Source organism: Vombatus ursinus, unplaced genomic scaffold, assembly GCF_900497805.2.
Source record: "Vombatus ursinus unplaced genomic scaffold, bare-nosed wombat genome assembly UNPS02014803.1, whole genome shotgun sequence".
In the NCBI taxonomy this organism is placed as follows: Eukaryota; Metazoa; Chordata; class Mammalia; order Diprotodontia; family Vombatidae; genus Vombatus; species Vombatus ursinus.
Window position 1 is genome coordinate 9,754,649 of NW_020954581.1, and position 21,107 is coordinate 9,775,755.

At 47.7% G+C, this 21,107-nt stretch overlaps 7 non-coding genes across 7 annotated transcripts; 2 read left to right on the plus strand and 5 right to left on the minus strand.

Annotated features, from left to right (window-relative positions):
* The first annotated feature begins 1,321 nt into the window (after positions 1 to 1,321).
* TRNAE-CUC lies at positions 1,322 to 1,393 on the plus strand. The gene has a single exon. It is a non-coding gene; the product is annotated as a tRNA-Glu (tRNA).
* A 494-nt stretch (positions 1,394 to 1,887) lies between these two features.
* On the minus strand, positions 1,888 to 1,958 carry TRNAG-GCC. Its single transcript has one exon. It is a non-coding gene; the product is annotated as a tRNA-Gly (tRNA).
* A 639-nt stretch (positions 1,959 to 2,597) lies between these two features.
* TRNAL-CAG lies at positions 2,598 to 2,680 on the minus strand. Its single transcript has one exon. It is a non-coding gene; the product is annotated as a tRNA-Leu (tRNA).
* A 9,111-nt stretch (positions 2,681 to 11,791) lies between these two features.
* On the minus strand, positions 11,792 to 11,862 carry TRNAG-GCC. Its single transcript has one exon. It is a non-coding gene; the product is annotated as a tRNA-Gly (tRNA).
* Positions 11,863 to 12,475: 613 nt separating this feature from the next.
* TRNAL-CAG lies at positions 12,476 to 12,558 on the minus strand. The gene has a single exon. It is a non-coding gene; the product is annotated as a tRNA-Leu (tRNA).
* A 6,156-nt stretch (positions 12,559 to 18,714) lies between these two features.
* On the plus strand, positions 18,715 to 18,786 carry TRNAE-CUC. Its single transcript has one exon. It is a non-coding gene; the product is annotated as a tRNA-Glu (tRNA).
* Positions 18,787 to 20,054: 1,268 nt separating this feature from the next.
* TRNAL-CAG lies at positions 20,055 to 20,137 on the minus strand. Its single transcript has one exon. It is a non-coding gene; the product is annotated as a tRNA-Leu (tRNA).
* Between the last annotated feature and the right edge of the window lie 970 nt (positions 20,138 to 21,107).

Genomic DNA, 21,107 nt, shown 5'->3' on the forward strand with positions numbered 1-21,107 from the left:
AACATAACCAGATCCGGGCGCAACAGAACTCCGTAGCAGGAGTGAGGGGAGGGTTAAGAGGAGGCGGGCAGGACCGTGGAGGATTGGAGCGGGGCACTCGGGAGGCAAGAGCTGTGGCCGCCAAATCCAGCAAATATCACGGGCTGGTCTCGGGGAGGCCGTGGGCTTCGGCCCGCAACAAAAGAGACCTCTGGTGGGCTTTGTCCATGGGGCGTATTCTTGCTTTATACGCCCCTGCCCCTCGGACCGCACCTTCCCTTCAGGCGAGGTCCGTGCTGTGCTTTTTGCCAAAACCACAGCGCTGGTTTGGCTATAAGCATTAACCCCCCATGCTCTGCTGCAGCGGAGAAACGCTGGCGGGTATGGTACTAGGAGCAGAGGCTTGAGACAACCTGACCACAAGAGGTGTATCTGAGCTGGGGCAGCAAACAGGCTTCCAGAAGTGACAAGAACCACGCAGGGGCTGAAGGCTGCTGGCAAGAAGAAGGGCTGCCAAGGAGTCAAAAGGAGTTCTGGGTTTGTCTCGGTTCATGTGTGGAGCGAACCAGCTGACGAGCGAGTAGTGATGCTGGCAGGACTCTTGTGCTGGCCCCAGTTGGTGGACCAGCAGGGGAGCTGCCTGCGCTCTCACTGGGCCCTGGCAGAGGAAGTCGCACGTAGAGTCGACGTCGAGGTATAGTGGTGAGCAGAGCCGCTATCCAAGCACTAGACTAGAATTCAATTCCAGGCCCATGCAACCTTTAACACCTTCCCCTTCTCTTAGCATGAGGCAGAACCTCTCCAATCCGGGAAAGAGGAGGGTGTGAGCGGGAAAGACCAGTATATCTGTTTTGGGCATGGCGATTTTAAGATGTGTAATAGGTAGGTGAAGATGAGAGACTGGAGGTCAGGAGAAAGGTTAGTACAGTATAAAAAAAAGTCTAAGTCATTACCATAGAGATGATACATGAAGTAAGGCGGGGAGGGGGGCGGGGTTTGTAAAATGAGACCCGACAGTGGATTTTGCCTAAGCTCCTCAACTTTCCCGCCAGTTGAGCAAGTCCAGAAACGTGGTTCCAGGGCTTCGAATTCTTATTGTGTAGATTCTTTGTTCATGTGAGGTAAGAGACATTTAGGGGAATGACTAGAGTGTAGGAGAAGAGCAGCCGTATAGGTCGTCGTGGTTGGTAGTGACGATAGAACTGCAAATGAGAGTAGTCCAGGGGTTCTGGACCAGTGAGAGTAGACCAGTAGGTCCAATGGGTTCCCTGAGCAAAATAAAGACGTGGAAGGGATGCAGAGGACCAGTGTTGCAGGAAGCCAGGAGCCACTTGCCGTGTGCTCCCTGGTGGTCTAGTGGTTAGGATTCGGCGCTCTCACCGCCGCGGCCCGGGTTCGATTCCCGGTCAGGGAATATTCTTTTACGCCGTCCATCACGACTTTCAAGGGGGCTTGTGTGCTCTCTCTCGCTGACTGTTGCCGGCGCGGCCTTTCCCTGCTCAGTAGCTTCATTTCCCCTGCCAGCCTCGCCTAGTGTCGAATGAGAAACGAAAATCAGAGAAGAGAAACAACCTCTCTTCAATTCGTCCAAACCGTTCCACTGGTGAAATGGTGCGGCCTGCGAGGGCCCAGCGAGGAAGGCGAGGCAGCAGAGAATGAGCAACTTTTGTTTGGAGACTGGTCCTTTAGATGCCAAGGAAGGAGGGCTTTCCCAGCCGTCCTCGAGCCCTAGAGCCAAGGGCTTCTCCAGTCTCTGCCAGGTAGGTGGAAGACTGGGGGAATTGGGTGGAAGGTGGTAAGAGACAGCGGGGGCGGGGACGGTGATCGCGAGGAGGAAATGCGCTCCTTCGGACCTGCCCAAAAGCTAGGAGGGCCAAGCAGACGGCCATTGCGCCAAAATCGCATGTCTGCATGGGCCGGGAATCGAACCCGGGCCTCCCGCGTGGCAGGCGAGAATTCTACCACTGAACCACCCATGCTGGTTACGCTGCCGTTTGCTCAGAGATGTCTCTCATCATCGCGGATGCACAGAGACTTCTGGCAGGCCGTGTCCTGAACCGAAAATTTGATGTATCACTTGCTCGCTCTAACCTACAACCTATCCTACTTGACTTCCTCGCCCTCATCCCTCCTAAACTTCCCTCTTCTTCCTTTTCGTCTTCCTCCTCCTACGTCCTTCTCCATTCTCCTCTTCTTTCCTTCTTCCTCCTGCCCATCTTCCCTCTCCTCCTCCTCCTCCTCCTCCTCCTCCTTCTCCTCCTGTTTCTCCTCCTTCTCCTTCTCCTCCTGGTTCTCCTGCTGCTACACCACCTCCTCTGGAAAAGTCCTATGATTGCCTTGAAAACTCTATTGCTGGGAAATTTCAGAAGGCCCGCTGTGCACTGGCGCGTTTCTCTTCCAATCCACCTCTGGCAAAAGCCCATTCGGTCCTCAGGAGGACCACTGTTCCTCCACACTCCCTTCATTCACAGGTATGCAAGTGGAGGCCTGGTCTATAGAGGCCAGTTATTTGGGGAGAATGGGTGAATGCCCGTGGATTCGGGGGCATGGGCAAGTCATCCTCTCTTCCTCACGTAGTGCTCAAGCAGAGCAGGTAGCAAGAGAAGTCAAAAGCTCAATGTCAGGAGTGGGATTCGAACCCACGCCTCCAGGGGAGACTGCGACCTGAACGCAGCGCCTTAGACCGCTCGGCCATCCTGACGCGACACTAGAGAGCCCCCTCCCTTCTTTCTGTTGATAATAGTAGCAACATAATCACAGGCCCAGACCTCCTGGTTCATCTAACCTCTCCCTCTGGCACCAACACTGCCTAAGAAAGTCCACCTGTCCAGAACCTTCTTTCCAATGTTCTGTGCGCCTTCCCGCCCGCCCACCTCCCTGTGCCAACACATACATCTTCCCGCCCCGCTCAAAGAACCGCACCACAACAAAACACCTTCACCTCACTGGACCCGATCCGACCCCTCCTGCGCCTTAGGTTCAAGGAATTGCCCTTCACTGACCTTTCTTCTAAGAAGCAGGTCCTCAGCTTTCTTTTTCTAAGAAGCATTGGTTCTCCCGTCACTGGGGCTGGGGATGCAAGTGGAGAGCGGCTCAAAGAAAGGGAAAAAATATGGAGACTTGCTCTGACGCCGAGTCCAGTCTCCTGGAGAAAACCAGACTTCGCCTGATACACATTTTGAAAGCCAGAGGCCCACTTTGGACGCGCGGGCTAGGTGTGACCAGGGCACACCTGGGAATGGTTGCGAAAGCGTCACCTCGACCGTGAGGGCTGTAAGGCAAAGCTCAGACTCAGAGGGGCCTAGAAGCTCTCGGGGGATTTCTTCTGGTGAATCGAGTGTTGGGGGAGACCATTCCAAAAAAGTGGGAGGCTGATGTTCAACCCAATCAACATTGTAGCGAAAGTGAAAATTGTCCAAGAGGGAAGGGACTGGCTCAGAGGAGCAGCGGATGCGGTTCCTAAGCAATCATCTGCTCTCCTTTCTGGTCCCACCACCCACCTGCCACATCTCCTCACCCGCCGCCTTGGATGCCCTCCTACTCCTGGAGTATCCCCTCCTCCTCTCCCTTTCCCCATCTCAGCTCCCCTAGAGGCTCCTCTTGATCAATAGTAACTGCCAGTCTCCTACAGGGTGTCATGACAGGAAGACGGTTTTACCCTACTATCCTTGAACGTGATTAATTTTTTTTAAAGCATAGTTCCATTTCTGTACCATTGGTTTGGCTGGAAATTTATTGAAGTTCATTTTACACATTCAAAAACGTTATCCTTAAAAGAAGTCCATAGGCTGCTGGAGACTTAGGCACAGTTGAAGTTGAAGAATTTCTTGTTTTAATAATTGTTAAAACATCAGTTGCTCATGGGTAGGCTGAGCTCATATAATAAAGATGACAATTTTACCTAAGCTAATTTACTTATTCAGTGCCATATCAATCAAACTACCAAAAAATTATTTTATAGAATTAGAAAAAATAATAAGAAGATTCATTTGGAAGAACAAAAGGTCCAGAATATCAAGGGAACTAATGAAAATAAACGCAAGGGAAGGTGGCCTAGCCATTCCAAATCTTAAATTGTATTATAAAGCAGCAATCATCAAAACTGCTTGGTACTGGCTAAGAAATAGAGGTGTGGATCCGTGGAATAGGTGAAATATGCAAGATACAGTGGTCAATAACTATAGTCATCTATTGTTTGATAAACCCAAAGACCCCAGCTTCTGGGATAAGAACCCATTTTTTGAAAAAAAAAACTTCTGGGAAAATTGGAAAAGATTATGGCAGAAACTAGACATGGACCAAAATCTCACACCATATACCAAAATAAAGTCAAAATGGGTTCATGATTTAGATATAAAGGCTGATACTAGAAGCAAACTGGGAGAGCAAGGAAAGTTTACCTATCAGATCTATGGAGAAGGGAAGAATTCATAACCAAACAGGAGATAGAGAACTTTACGAAAAGCAAAAATGGATAACTGATTACATTAAATTGAAAAGTTTTTGCACAAACAAAGCCAATGCAACTAAGATTAGAAGGAAGGTAGAAAATTGGTAAAGAATTTTTACAACCAGTCTCTCTGATAAGGGCCTCATTTCTAAAATACATAGAGAATTAAGTCAAATTTATAAGAATACAAGTCATTCCCCAATTGATAAATGGTCAAAGGATATGAACAGACAGTTCTCAGATGAAGAAATTAAAGTCATCTATAGTTAAATGAAAAAATACTCTAAATCACTATTGATTAGAGAAATGCAAATCAAAACAATTTTGAGGTACCACATCACACCTATCAAATTGGCCAACATGACAAAACAGGAAAATGATAAATGTTGGAGAAGATGTGGGAAAATTGGAACACTAATGCATTGTTTGTGGAATTGTGAAATGATCCAACTATTCTGGAGAGCTATTTGGAACTATACCCAAAAGGCTATAAAAATGTGCATACCCTTTGACCCAGCAATAGCACTTCTAGGGCTATATCCCAAAGAGATCATACAAAGAGCTGCTATGAATATTTTTGTACATGTGGATCTTCTGTGGTGGCAAAGAATTGGAAATTGAAAGGATGGCCATCAATTGGGGAATGGCTGAGCAAGTTGTGGTTTGTGAATGTAATGGAATATTATTGTGCTATAAGAAATGATGAACAGGCTGACTTCAGAAAAACCTGGAAAGACTTGTGTGGTCTGATGCTGAGTGAAGTGAGCAGAACCAAGAGAACATTGTACACAATAACAGCCATGTAGTGTGATAATTAATGTTGATAAACTTAACCCTTCAAAGCAATACAAGGATCTAAGACATCTCCAAAGGCCTCGTGAAGGAAAATGCTATCCACATCCAAAGAAAGAACTATTGAATTTGAATGCAGATCAAAGCATACTATTTGCTATTTTTTCTCTCTTCTGTTGAGTTTTGTTTCCTCTTTCTGGTGATTCCTCCTATTGGTTCTAATTCTTACGACAACACTAATGTGAAAATACGTCTAATAGGAATGTATGTGTATAGCCTATATCAGATTGTGCACGGTCTTGGGGAGGGTGGTGGGGAGGAAGGGGGAGAAAAATTTTAAACTCAAAAGCATATGGAAGTGACTGTTGATAAATCAAAATAAATTAATTAATAAAAAAAAAGAATTTCTTGTTTTGGAAATCAGCCTCTTTTCATTCTGGAAAAGAACGAACGTCCTGGAGGACAATGGACGAAAGGTATGTTGGCTGCGGAGATAGCTTTCGGGACGCTGGGAAAGTGAGAGAGTGGTTTCAGTCAGGCAGGCAGAAGAGGAAGGGAAGGAGGAAGGTTTCTTTGTGTTTTATCAAAATCGGAAGTTGCAGGACGTAAAAAGCCTCACAGCAGAGACTGGTAGGGAAGAAGGAAATGTACATTCAGAGCTGCTTGAAGCTACAAATGTAAGAGACCTGCAACTTCCTCGTTAGTATAGTGGTCGGTATCCCCGCCTATCACGCGGCCGGCTGGGGTTCGATTCCTCGATGGAAGGTGTCTATATATTTTGCACCAGCTCTCTTTCTCTCCCCACCGACTCACCTCAGGGCGCCCAAAGTCTCTCTCTCTTTGTGGCGTTACATGGCCAAGAGCTACCTTCAGGATATTCTCAGGGGCTCGCCAAAACTCCAGTCTCAGGTAACCAAGGGCATTTCTGTCATATTCTTTGCAGCCGATGCCGATAGTTCTCCCTCTTGAGTCATGAATTCCTCGCCTCCAACCTAAAAGGAAGCGCCAACAAGAGTCTGGGTTCTGTGCCTGACCTCCCCAGGGGAAGTCTGTGTGCCTCTCCCAGCAGTCCTGCTCCAACAAGAGAAGGATAAGCGGCTGCCAATGTTCAGCTCCCCAGCCCGTGGCCCCGAGGACTTCCCATCCAAATGCCCACTTTACAACTGCACGGGCTCTGGCCTGCAGGTTGCACCTACTCTACCTCCCCCGACGTTCAATCCTATTCACACAAACACAAGTGGACACAACATAACCAGGACCCAGATGCAAGACAACTCTTGTTCTTGGGGTGTAGGGTATGTGCAGAGAATACTAGTACCTCTGGTATGAGGGCTACCCAGCCCCTTTTCAGGGCTGCTTTCCACCTTTGGTGTCCACCTGTTCCACACAACTCTCACCTGTGGCTCCAAGAAGACGTAGCAAACCCAGGGGCCACACACCGTAAAACCTTTTGGCTGACAGGCTAAACCTGGTTGAAGATAACCAAGGAGTCTCAAAGGGGGTGTCTACCCCAACCCTGTGAAGACTTCCTCTGGTGGAATGGTTGGAGTAGAACAATTTGTTCCAATGTCAGTGAGGCAGCTGAAGACCCTTATCACCAATGTGCCAAAAGAGGACAACCTTATAATTCTGTGTGACTTTAATGTTAGAGTAGACTCAGATTACCAGACCTGGCAGGGAGTCCTAGGGAGGAATGGAGTTGGAAACAGCAACAGCAATGGTCACTTACTACCAAAGACTTGTGTGTCTCAGGACCTTCTAATCACCAATCTTGTCTTCTGTTTACCTAAAAGGCAATAAAACTTCATAGATGCACACTCGAAGCAAACATTGGAATTTAATAGACTATGTGATTGTAAGGAGAAGAGACAGACAGGATGTGAGAGTGAGGAAGGCAACATGTGGTAAAGAGTGCTGGACTGATCATAGACTCATCCTCTCCAAGCTAAATATTCGAATTCAACAAAAGTGATGGCCCCAAGACAAAATAACTACCAGAAGAATTATTGTTAACAGATTAGAGCTCTTCTTTGAGTGGGAGCAGTTTGTTGCTAACTTGGAGGGAAAGTTGAGCCAGCACACAGTTGGCAACAGTGGAACAGAAAAGGAGTGGGCAGCTTTCAGAGATTTGATGTACAGCACTGCATTAGCTCATCTGGGTCAGAACACTCAAAAACATAAAGACTAGTTTGACACAAATGATGGGGAAATTCAGAAGCTGCTAAATGAAAAACAAAAACTCCACAGTGTTTACCAGCAGGATCCATCTCTAAGAAGGCAACATTTTATTCCATCAAGAGTAAAGGACAAGGGAAGCTTAGAGTGATGCAGGATTCTTAGCTCAGTAAGAAGGCAAATGAAATTCTGTTTTAAGCTAATGGTAACAATCCAAAGCTTTTTTATGATTCTCTGAAGGCTATTTATGGACCAAACAGGACAAACAGAAGACAATTTCTGAAACCAATGACTGTTTACCTCTGGTTGAAGTCAATCCCTCCCTAGCTGAAGTTCCCACTGAAGAAGGGGTCTTGAATGCTGTTAGACATCTTTCCCACGGCAAAGCACTTGGTGCTGATTCTATTCCCACTGAGATTTACAAGGTGGGGGGGGTCCATTACTCATACAAGAACTGGCAAATATTTTCTGGGTTATATGGCAAGAGCTGATTGTCCCCCAAGAGTTCAAGATGCCTCCATTGTCTAACTCTACAAAGGTAAAGGAAATAGATTATTTTGTGACAGTGGGGGGGGGGTTCTTTCTCTCTTAGTCATTGCTGGCAAGATTCTTGCCAAAGTCATCATCAATAGGCTGATCCTTTACCTGGAAGATAGTCATCTAAGTGAGAGCCAGTGTGGCTTCAGAAAGGGCTGAAGAATGATTGGTTTGAACAGTGTTTGCTGCTGGACAACTACAGGAAAAATGCCAGGAGCAGAACAGAGGTCTGTACACAATGTTTGTAGATCTTAACTAGGCCTTTGATACTTTCAGTCTGGAGGGATTATGGAAAATATGTCAAAATTTGGTTGGCCAGAGAAGTTCATCAGTATTGTACGTCAATTTCATGAAAGCATGCTTGCCAGTGTCCTGGATAATCAATGATGCTCTCCTGCTTTCCCAGTCACCAATGGAATAAAGAAGGCTGTGTGCTTGCTTGAATGCTTTTTAGCATGATGTTTTCAGCTGTGTTGTCGAACAGCTTCAAGGAGGACTAACACCACATCAAGGTCAGCTACTTCACGGATGGTAAATTCTACAATTTGAAAAGGCTACAACCAAGACCAAAGTGGAGGGAATGTTGGTGCCTGCTTTTTTGTTTGCAGATGATTATGCTCTCAATGCAGCCTCTGAAGCTGAGATGCAACAAAGTATGGATCTATTCTCTGCTGCTTGTGCTAATTTTGGCCTAACGATTAACATCAATGAAATACAGGTGCTCCATCAGCCAACCCCTGTAAGTGGAACCATCAGTTACAACAAATGGAGAAATTTTGAAGACTCTGGATAAGTTCACTTACCTTGGCAGTGTACTTTCTAGGGATATACACTTTGATAATGGGGTTGACACATGCATTGCCAGAGCTAGCTGAGTGTTTGGAAGGCTCCGAAGGAAGTGTGGAAGAGAAGAGGTATTAGATTGACTACAAAACAGAAGATCTGCAGAGCCATTGTACTGACCTCATTATTGTGTGCCTGTGAAACATGGACAGTAGACCAGTGACATACCAGGAAACTGAATAGTTTCCATTGAATTGTCTTAGGAAGATTCTGAAGATCATTTGGCAGGATAAGATATCAGACACAGATCCTTTCTTCAACTTAACAGCCAAGCATTCAAATTCTACTGCAGAAAGCTCAATTCTGATGGACTGGCCACGTTGTTTCCATGCCAAACATCCACTTGCCAAAAAGACTATTTTATAGAGAACTCACATAGTGCAAGCACTCAAATGTTGGTTAGAAAAGGCAATACAAGGACACTCTCAAGGTCTCTCTTAACTTTGGAATTGATTGTGTGACATGGGAGACACTGGCACAGGACCCCCCAGCATGATGTGCCCTCATTAGAGAAGGTGCTTTTACAGATTGAAATAGCTCAAAAGAAACATGAATCCACTCCAAATATTCACATGGACTATTTGTGCCAGACCTGTGGTGGAGCCTTCCAGTCTGATCAGCCACAGTCAGACACACTGTAACTTGATTATAGCATAGTAATGTCATTTTGGTCCTCTTTGAGAATGAAGGACAATAACGAAGACCATGACATCCCCAGACATTGGGTCCTGCTCACACACAAACATGAGTGGATACAACATAACCAGAATCCAGGCACAAGAGAACTCTGTGGCAGGTATGAGGGAAGCAAGGGTGCAAGCAGGGCAGTGGAGGATTGGAGGGGGGCACTCGGGAGGCAAAAGCTGTGGCAACCAAATCCAGCAAAGGTCATGAGCTGGTCTGGGCCTTGGCATTGGCCTTGAGCCTGGCTTTGGCCCACAAAAAAAGAGACCTCGAGTGCGCTCTGTCCCTGGGGCATGTTCTTGATTCTTAAATCCTGGGACCACACGGAAAGCTGTCATGGTCACTAGCTGGCCTATGGGAGGGATGTCTGTTGAACTCTCTTTTTGACAGCTATACCTCTGACTTTGGTGACAACATTGACCCACATTCTCTACTGCCTGTGGGTATGGTTCAGAGTGGTAGCTAGAAGCTGTGTGGAGCCCTGGGACAACTTGACCACGACAGATGTAGCTGAACTGGGGGAGCAACAGGCTGCCAGAAGTAGCAGGAGCCATGTGGGGTCTGAAGGCTTTGGGAAAGGAAAGAGGCTGCCAAAGAGCCAAAAGGAGTTCTGGGCTGGTCTCGGTTAGTTTGTGGAGTGAACCAGCTGGCGAGCAATAGAGCTTAGAGCAGGACTCTTGTGCCTCACCTGGTGGATCAGCAGGGGAGCTCTCAGGGCTCTCTCTGGGCCTTGGCATAGGTAGACAGGTAGAGTGTCAGCGTTCGTGGTATAGTGGTGAGCATAGCCACCATCCAAGCAGTTGACTAGGGTTTGATTCGCTGCCAATGCAACATGTTACATGGCCTTCTTCTCTTGCCATGCTGCAGACCTCTACACAGAGGCATGAAGACTCTTTTCCTGCTCCCACCCTCTACCATGCTTCTCTCCTCATTTCACACCTCCTCGGAGCCCTGAGCATGTTCCTCAACCCAGATGCACAAGTGAGTTTCTATGTCTCTCCTCAGACATCCACTGCCTCTTTCATGTTGCTTGGTTGTATGCTGGATCTTGAGCCCCAAACCCCACCTCACTTCAATCCACTTCACTTCTCATCAATTGAATGACAATGGAGTACCTAATATGTGCAAAATAAGGTCTTTTCTCACTCACATCCTACTGTTTTGGGGATTTTCTTGGCAAAGATATTGTAGTGGTTTGTCATTTCCTTCTCTGACATATGGCCTTGGAGGGCTGCATCTTTGGGAGACAAACAGGAAAGAGACTCTGCCTACCTGTCATAAGAGCTATTATTCTGGAGGGGATCAAGGATCTGGATCTCACCCACCAGGACATTCTTTCCAAAGATGGCGATCTAACCGAAGCCTGCCCTGCCCATCCTTTGGCATTCCTGTCCATCTCCTCCAGTAAAATTTGGACGGGGACTCTGATGCAGAGAGACCAACCAGAGCATTTAGGGGAATGACTAGAGTGTAGGAGAGAAGCAGTGGTATAGGTCGGCGTGGTTGGTAGTGACCGTGGAATTGCAAGTAATAGAGTCCAGAGGAGAGGCTAGAAGTCTCTTCAGAGACTCTTCAGGTCTTCAGAGGAGGCTAAGGAAGACATGAGAACAATGCGGAAGGCACTGGCCTTCTGTATCTCAGTGCAGAAGAGGATTACACTGTACTGAGTCAGGTGTACTGCACGGTCCCTGGTGGTCTAGTGGTTAGGATTCGGTGCTCTCACCGCCACGGCCCGGCTTCGATCCCCAGTTAGGGAGTGTTATTTTTACATTACCCTCCAACAGGTAACCCCGAACATCGAGGAGGTCTCCCGTATTTTCCTGTTTTGTTGTCTGCCCCCTAATGCAAATTGTCGGCATGCCCTGCTCCCTTGCTCAAATGATTCATTTACCCTGGCCATTTCGCCTAGTACCAAGTGAGAAATGAAAACAGAGTAATGAATTGCCAATCCCAAACATCTCTTCGGTCCATCCAAACCATCAGGCTGGCAAACTAGTGCGAGCAATGCAGGGGCGAGGTCAGAGGCAGAAGCCCAGCGTAGAAGATGCGGCAGAACAGTGGTCAACAAAATATTTTGCTGGAAGCCTTGTACTTTAGATATCCAGGAAGGAGGGCTATCGCCGCTGTCCATGAGTCCGCAGAGCCACGGGTTTCTCGGGTCTCCGAAAGGTAACGGACGGTTCATAAATGCTGGCGAGAGAAGGTGCGGACGATGGTCTTGAAAAAGAAAGGTACTTCTTCCTAGAGATACAAGCGTTCTGCTGGGAGCCTGTCCAAAAGGCTGGTAGATAGATGATTTCAGAGAGAGCGCCTGTGCTAAAGGATAAATTTTGCATGGGCCGGGAATCGAACCCGGGCCTCCCGCGTGGCAGGCGAGAATTCTACCACTGAACCACCCATGCAAGCTGTCTCCTCTCGTCCTCAGTGACATCTATGATTTTCGTGGACGTACAGACATTTACAGCAGGCTATGCCCCACATCCAAAATTTGACACATCAGGCGCTCACTCTAACCTACAATTTATCCTTTTTGACTTCCTCGCCCACCTCCCTCCAAGCTTCCTTCTTCGTCTTCCTTCTCCTACACACTTCCCCATTCTCCTTTTCTTCCTCCTCCTCTTCTTCTGCATTATCTTTCTCCTTCTCCTACCCCCTCCTCCTGCTTCTCTTCCTCCTGGTTCTCCTACTGCAGCTAAACCACCTCTGGAAAAGTCCTATGATTGCCTTGAAAGTATCTGAAGCTCTATTGCTGGGGAGTTTCAGAAGGCCCGCTGTCCACTGGCGCGTTTCTCTTCCAATCCACCTCTGGCAAAAGCCCATTTGGTCCTCAGGAGGACCACTGTTCCTCCACACACCCTTCATTCGCAGGTATGCAAGTGGAGGTCTGGTCCATGTAGGCCAGTTATTTGGAGAGAACGGGTGAATGCTTGTGCATTCGGGGGCCTGGGCAAGTCACCCTGTCTTCCTCATGTAGTGCTCAAGCAGAGCAGGTAGCAAGAGAAGTCAAAAGCTCAGTGTCAGGAGTGGGATTCGAACCCACGCCTCCAGGGGAGACTGCGACCTGAACGCAGCGCCTTAGACCGCTCGGCCATCCTGACACGACACCGAAATGTCCCCTCCCTTCGTACTGGTGATAATAGTCGCAACGTAATCACAGGTCTAGACTTCCTGGTTCATCTCATTCATCTCCTTTCACGTGCCCTAACCTCTCCCTCTGGCACCAGCACTGCCTAAGAAAGTCCACCTGTCCAGAACCATCCTTCAACGCACGCTGCGGGCTTTCCAGCCCTCCTTTTAGTGCCAACACATACACCTCGCCCCGCCCAAAGACCTGCACCATAACAAAACACCCTCACCTGACCCGACCCCTCCTTCGCCTTGGGTTCACGGAATTGCCGCTGCCCTGACCTTCTCCAAGTGGTCCCCGACACCTCTGTCCCTGTCTCTTCAAGGAACACACGAGCTCAGCACCGATACCATTCTTCTAGGGCCTTCCTTCTTCCAAGAAGCAGGTTCGCAGCCGCTGCTGGGAACCAAGCAAAGGTTCTCCAGACACTGGAACTGGGGATGGAAGTGGAAAGCTGCTCAGAGAAGGGAGGAAAATGGAGACCTGCTCTTATGCAACGTCCAGTCTCCTGGGGAAAACCCGACTTCGCCTGAAACACATTTCCAAATCCGGAAAGCCTCCGTGGATGTGCCAGCTAGGCGTGACCAGGGAGGGCACACCTGGGAAAGGTTGTGCAAACGTCATGTCGATTGTGAGGACTGTGAGGCAAAGCTCAGACTCGGAGCGGCCTAGAAGCTGTAAGGGGATTTCTTCCGGTGGATCGAGCGTTAGGGCAGACCTTTCCAAAAAAGTGGGGTGCTGAAGGGTAAGGATAGGGTTAGCAAGGGACAGGGACCGTACCAACATTGCAGCGAAAGTGGAAATTGTCCAGGAGGGAAGGGACGAGCTCAAAAGAGCAGCCCATGCGGTCCAGGAGAAAGCAGCTGCTCTCCCTTCTGGCCCCACCACCTATCTGCTCATCGTCCACCAACCCCCAGGCACAGCTCCCTCACAGCAACATTCTATCTCAAATACATCTCCCCACTCTCCCCCTTCCATCCCTACTCCTCCTGCGGCATCCCCTCTTTTTCCTGCCCTGTTGCCCATTTCACCTCCCCCAGAGGTTCGCTCTTTGGTCTATACTATAGTAACTGCTAGTCTTCTAGAGGGTATCGTGAAAGGAAGGAGGCTTTACCCATCTTTGAACTTGGTTAATTAAAAAAAAAACATATTGAAAGCCCTACTCCTACTTCAATACCATTGGTTTCGTTGGTAATTTATTGGATTTTATTTTATGCATTAAAAAACGTTCTCCTGAGGAGTCCGTAGGTTGCTGGAGACTTTCAGAGAGATCAAAGACACAGACGTACACACACATTAACGCACATGCTAAGTTGAGGAATTTCTTCTTTTGGAAATCAGCCTCTTTGATTCCAGAAGAGGACGGAAGTCCTGGAGGACGATAGACGGAAGATATCCTGACTGCGGAGGTAGTTTCTGGGGTGGACCGAGACCGCAAGAGTGATTTGAGTCTGGGAAGTAGAGGAGGTAGGCAAGAAGAGGTAGGGAAGATGAGGTAGGGAAGGAGGAAGTGTGTGCCCAGAACTACTTGAATCTCCAAATGTAAACAACATACAACTTTCCTTATTAGTATAGTGATCAGTATCCCCGCCTGTCACTCTGGAGGCCGCTGTTCGATTTCCCGATGGGGAGGTGTCCACGCGTTTTGCACAAACCCCCCACCTTGCTCTTTCTTTCTCCTGGCCTACTCACCTCAGGGTGGCCAAAGTCTCTCCAAACGCTACAGAAGCCTTTGTGGCGTTAGACGGCCAAGAGCTTTGGCATCTTCTCAGGGGCTCCCCCAAAACAAACTTCTTGGAAGCTTCCTGTATCTCACCCGAAATCGTTCACTCGCGGGCCCCCTCCAGTCTGAGGTAGCGAAGGGCATCCCTAACTCATATTTGTTGCAGCCGAGACCGATGAGTCTCCCTCTTGCGCCATTAATGCCTCGCCTCCGACCCAAAAGGACGCACCCCCAAGAGTCAGGGCTCTTTGCCAGACCTCCCCAGGGGAAGACTGTGGGCCATTCACAGCAGTCTTGCTCCAGCAGGAAAAGGATATTGGACTGCCAACTTCCGGCCCCCCAGCCGCTGGCTCCGAGGAGCTCCGACCCAAAATCCCCAATTTACAAGCGCACGCGTTCTGGTCGGCAGGTTGCACCTACTCTACATCCCCAGACATTCAGTCCTATTCACCCGCAAACTCGAGCAGACACAACGTAATCAGAATCTGGGCGAAAGAAAACTCAGTGGCAGGGATGAGGGAAGGGCTGCGAGAACACAGGCAGGGTAGTGGAGGGGGGCACTCGGGGAGCAAGAGCTGTGGCAACCAAATCCAGCAACGGTCACTGACTGGTCTCGTGATTGTCTTCGGCTTTGGTCCACAACTAAAGAGACCTCATATGTGCTTTCTCCCCGGGGCGTGTTCTTGCTTCGTACCACCCCCACACCCCCACCGCCCGGAAAGCTACCAGGCACTAGCTGACCTGCGGGCGGAGTGTGTGCGGAGCCATTTTCGATAGACCCACCACGGGCTTGGTTACGTCATTGATCCTCATTCTCTGCTGCAGCAGAGAAATGCTAGCGTCTATGGACTTGGGTTGTAGCGGGAAGCTGAGAGCTGAGCTTTGGAACAACTTCACTATGAGAGACGTAGAGGAGGTCTCGAGGCTCTCGCTGGGTCTTGGCAAAAGGTAGACACGCAGAGCGTCCGCTTTGATGACATAATGGTGAGCATAACTACCTTCCAAGTAGTTGACCCAAGTTCGCTTCCCAGCCAACGCTACGTTGTACACGGCCCTCTTCTCTAGCCACACTGTTAACCGCTACACACAGATATTGTAGACTCTTCCTCTGCACCGGTCCTCTACCACGCTCCTCTCTTTATTTCGCACCTCTTTGGGGCCCTCTGGGCATGTTTCCCAACCTGGATGTACGAGTGAGCTTCTAACTATCTCCTTTAATATCCCCTGCATCTTTCTCGTTGTCTGGCTGGATGCTGGATCTCGAGCCCAAATCTCCACCTCGTTTCACATCAATTGAACGACAATGGAGTGCCTAATATGTGCAAGATATGGATGTGATAGTGGAATGGTTTGCTATTTCCATCTCCAAGTTATGATTTTAGAAGGTTGCATCTTTGATAGACAAATAGGAAAGAGGCCCTACTTACGAGTCATAGGAGCTTTTATTCTGGAGAGAATCAAGGATCTGGATCTCATCCATCAGGACATTCCTTCCAAAGATGGAGATTCAACTGAATTCAGGCCTGCCCATGATCTGGCATTCCTGTCCATCTCCTCCAGTAAAAATCTACACAAGAGATTCCAATGCAGAGAGACAAATCAGCAGGCTAATATTTCAATCTAGGTTTGAGGTGATGAGGTCCTGCACTAGGGTGGTGGCTATGTCACTGAGAAAAGAGGGCACATGGGAGAAATGTTGGGAAGGAGAAATGACTAGATTCAATTATTATTGGCTATCTGAGGGTGGAGGGAATTGGGGTAGGGCAAAGTGTCAAGATTAAGATGACACCTAGATTGCCATCTGGAAGCCTAGGACATTGGTGTCCAGTTAGGGAAAGAGGAGAGTGTGAGGAGAAAAGATAACAATATCAGTTTTGGGCATGGTGAGTTTAAGATTTCTATGGAATTTCGACATTGAAGGGTGTCTAATAGGCAGGTGGAGATGAGATACTGGAAGTCAGGAGACAAGGTTGCATAAGAAAATCTAGGAATCATCTTCATGTGGATGACACTTGAAGAAGGTGGCCTTCATTCTTGAAGGTTTTTAAAATGAGACAGGACACTGGGCTTTGTCTAAGCTCCTCACCCTAACCCACACCACTTTGTATTTGTAGTTGCACAAGCTACAGAATGAAGACAGGTGAGACAGTTTGGAGGATTTGGTGAGGGATTCTTTCACAGTTGAGCACAACCAGGAGAATGAGATTCCTCCTTCTGGGGCTCAGGACCAACCAAGCTCCTTCTGAGTTACTCCTGGTGTGTTGATGGAGCTGATACTGACTAGAAAAGAAAAGAAACAGGCAGTCAGACCATAGCCAAATGGATTGTTACTTAGCCAAAGGAAGAAGTTGTGCAAAGTCATCCGGGTATCTTTGGAGACCCTGAGGAGAGAAAAGCATGTCACAGTGACAAAGGGGTAGTTAAAGAGACCCTATGAATAAAAGGAGGAAGGGCAGCAGGTAACAAAGTGTGTAATGAGGACGGGTTGGGGTCCAGGAAAAGTAGGGTAGGTAAAAGTTTGGGATTCAAATTCTTATTGTGTAGGTTCTTAGTTCAGGTGAGGTAAGGCAGTGGTAGTATTAAGCCAAAAATATGGTAAATGGATGCAAAACTTTGGGAGCATGATCATTTTATTAGTAAAGCCTGAATTTACCCACAAAGAGGTTCTCCTTTTCCTTCAGCAAAGATAAGATTTGAAAAGAGGAGAACAGTTCTCTTTCATAGGTTTTGGGGAGTACAGAACAAAGGACAGCACTTCTTTTTTGTTTTAATATTGTGCACTTTATTCTAGTATTATGCATTATGGTTTATTTTCTGAGAAATTAGCAAACCATGTATCAGAACTCTCAGAACATTTTAGTGAGTTTTATATCCCCAACTTTTCACATAAATTGAAATTCTGCATGAGTGTGTACCTGTATGTGCATAGAAACATAAACAAATACATACTACTGTACTACAAAGGTTCTGCAATTTCATTGATGTGGGTATTCCCTCCAAGGATGCACATTGCAATCCATCCATTCCTACTCATCCTGAGGGAAATCACATCCATGTCATCCTACAAATTTATTCCTATGGAGGGTTTACCCATTTTATTAGGGGCCTTCCTCAAGTTCTCTTGACAGAGTGAGGATATCAATGATGTATATGGATTATCACTCTTACTATATGACCTTTTTCACTTATACAGTTCTTTTTAATTTTTTTTTTGTGAGGGCAATTGGGGTTAAGTGACTTGCCCAGGGTCACATAGCTAGTGAGTTGAGTGTTATGTGTCTGAGGCCAAACTCAGGTCCTCCTGACTCAAGGGCAGGTGCTCTATCCACTGGGCCACCTACCTGCCCCTCAATTATAGTTTTAAAAATATTTTTAAAAAGCTTCATTTTAACCAATCCTGCCATATTTAATTTACAAAATCATCACAACCTTTTCCCAATGTTTTCCCTAATACATATGTTTTCCTCATTCCCTTTATTATGGTGAAGGGGGAAAATTTCCACCTTTCCTCACAAAACCCCAGAGTAAACTTTCTCTTTTCTTTTTTTTCTTCACTTGTTACTTTTTAAAAACATTTTTTTTTGAAGTTTTGAGTTCCAAATTCTATCCCTGTCTCTTTCCCTCCCTCTCCCCTCCCCCGACGGTAAGCATTCAGATGTACGTTATACTTGAATAGCACCCCTTAAGCGGGGAACAATTTACGATTGTTAACAAGAGATTGACTTAATGGCGAAATCAATGATTGGTTACAGGACTGGGGGTGGGGGGGACGACGAGAATATGATTGGTTGGAAATTGGGAATGAGGGTCTAGCAACAGTCCTCTCCTTCCCTCTTGCTACTAAGAAATGTGTATTTTTGAATTCACTTGCAAGGATAGAGATAGTGGAGCAGATTTATTTGGACAGCAAACCAAACATCTTTGAAGGACAGCTTGGTGGTGTAAAAAACTTGACGTGACTCCCTGAAGTCCATCTGCATCCCCCAAGCGCAGCAGATTTCCTTAAGGCAAGACTAAAGCAATGATTATCAGGAGAACTGGATTTCTAAACTTATATCATAGGCCAGTTGAACTTCTGAACCAAGTTCAGCAATAAAGAACCATTACTTAGGCAATTACAGGACAAAAAATAATTAACTGTAAATAGGATCAATAAAAAAATTATCCAGAATCAATTTAAACGTTTCAGTAGCATTTAGGGGCATGGGCCAGAGTGTAGGAAAGGAGCAGCTGGATAGGTCGGCCTAATTGGTAGTGACAATGGAGTGGCGATAGTGATCCAGAGGAGAAGCCAAAGATGGGTCCAATGGATTCCTAGAAAAGATCATGTTCCTGAAGAACACGGTAACAATGCAGAAGGCCAGTATAGTGCAGAATGAGGAAGAGAGGAAGACTATGATGTATTCCCTGGTGGTCTAGTGGTTAGGATTCGGCGCTCTCACCGCCGCGGCCCGGGTTCGATTCCCGGTCAGGGAATATACTTTTATCCTGTCCAAAAACATTGAGAAGAGCGCGTGTTCTTTCCTAGATGACTTTCACGTTGTTGGAGTGTACAACCCCAGTGGCAAATCGTCCTCGGGCCCTGCTCCCATCCCCTTTTGCTTTAATTCCCCGGGCCAAGTTCCTGTTGTAAGGAAAACCAGAGAAGCGACAGTCCCAAGCCTCTCTTCAGTCCTTCCAAACTGTCCTGCTGGCTAATTAGTGTGGGGAATGCGGGGGCGAAGACAAAGGGCAAGGCCCTGGACAGGGGCGCGGGGTGGAAGCAGAAAGGAGTGGGCAAGAACACCTTTTGTCAGAAGCCTGGTAAGAAGGAAGGAGGGTTTTTCCCAGCTACGCACGAGCCGGTGAGCGAACCTCCGAATAGTTGTGATTAGCAAAGGTGCTGCTTTCGGAAAATACAGGAGTCCTGCGTGGAGCTGTCCAAAACACGGACAAGGCGGACATCTCCGAAGAGAGAGACTGTGCTTCTAGCTTGCTATTGCAAGGGCCACGAATCGAAACCGGGTCTCCCGCGTGGCAGGCGAGAATTCTACCACCGAACCACCCTTGACATTACTCTCGGCTGTCTCTCTGATTTTTGTGCGGCTAGGCTTCTGGTAGGCTGTGCCCTGCACCCGAAATTTTACGCAATATGCGCTCACCCTAACCTACAATTTTGTCATTCTTCTTGGCTTCCCCCACCTACCTCCTCAATTTCCCTCTTCTTCCTTTTCACGTATGTACTCCTTCATCCTCCACTTCTTCCTTCGCTTCCTACTCATCCCCATCGTCTCCATCCTCCTCTACTTCCCCTTTCTCTTTCTCCCATCCCCCTGGTTCTGTTCTTCCTTCTCCTCCTTCTCCTCCTCCTGCTGCTGCTGTTACACCACCCGGTCTGGGAAAAGTCCTATGATTTGTCTGAACATAAGCATCTGAAGCTGTATTTTGGGGGCTTTTCAGAAGGCCGGGTTTCCATGCGTCTGTTTCTCTTCCAATCTACCTACCTCTGGCAAAAGCCCAGCTTGGTCCCCAGATGGGCCACTGTTCCTGCACGCACTCTTCATCCACACCCACGCACATCGAGAATGGGCTTATGAAGATCAGTGAAGAGGGGAGAAGGAATGTGTGTCCATGGAGTCAGGGACCCGGGCAAGTCTTTCCCTCTTCCTCACTTAGTGCTCAGGCAGCAGCGGGACCACAGTGGGAAGCAAAAGAGAAATGTCAGAAGTGGAAAAAGAGAAACGTCAGAAGAGGGAAAAGAGAAATGTCAGAAGTGGGATTCGAACCCACGCCTCCAGGGGAGACTGCGACCTGAACGCAGCGCCTTAGACCACTCGGCCATCCTGACAAGATGCCAAAGCTCTTCTTTCCTTCTCTCTGATGATAACAGTAGCAACACAACCACAAGCCCAGACCTCCCCCTCCCCTTAATTTCATTTCATCAAGCTTGTCCCACCCGCCCTAACCTCTCCCTCTGGCACCAGCACTGCCTAAGAAAGTTCACATGTCCAGAACCATCCTTCCACGCGAACTGCGAGCCTTCCTGCCCACCTCTCCATGCCAATACGTACACCCTCCAGCGGGACCCAAAAGACCGCACCACAACAAACCATTCTCACCTGATTCTGTGCCTCTTGTTCCCCCTGACCTTTCCGAACTGTGTCCCTGACTCTCCTCCTCCCACCTCTTTGGGGAAGAGTAGTTCATTTCCGAGACCATTCTTTCTAGGACCCCCCCCCTTTTTTCCCCCTGATCAATTTGCTCTTTAATCATTATCAATCTCAAACCATTTGAATAAAAGATGGGAAGATTTCAGGAGTCTAAATGAAGTGACACAGGTGTTCAATAATGCTTTCTTTTATATCAAAATGAGTGTCAAATTGTGAAAATTCTTCTCCAGAATTATTTTAGGACAGCCTTCTTTCCAACAAACAAAACAAGTCCACAGCGTCTGCTGTGAGCCAAGCAATGGTTCCCCAGACACTAGGGTGAAGGATGAAAAGGAGGAAAGAGGTGGCTGACACCTAGGCGCCAGTCGTGGGAGCGTCTCAGACAAGGAAAGAAATGGAGACCTGCTCTCACATAGCGTCCAATCTCTTAGGAAAAATTCAACTTCTGATACATATTTCCGAAGCAGAAGGGGCTCTGTGGAGGCTATGGCCTAGCAGTGACCAGAGCACACCGAGGCATGCAAGGTGTGTAAGTGTCCGGTCGACTGTGAGGCAAAGCGTAGTCCCGGGGGAACCTAGAAGCTCTGAGAAAAATTTTCATCCTGGGAGCTGGTGGACAGCAACCCAAAAAGAGTGGTGCGTGAGGAT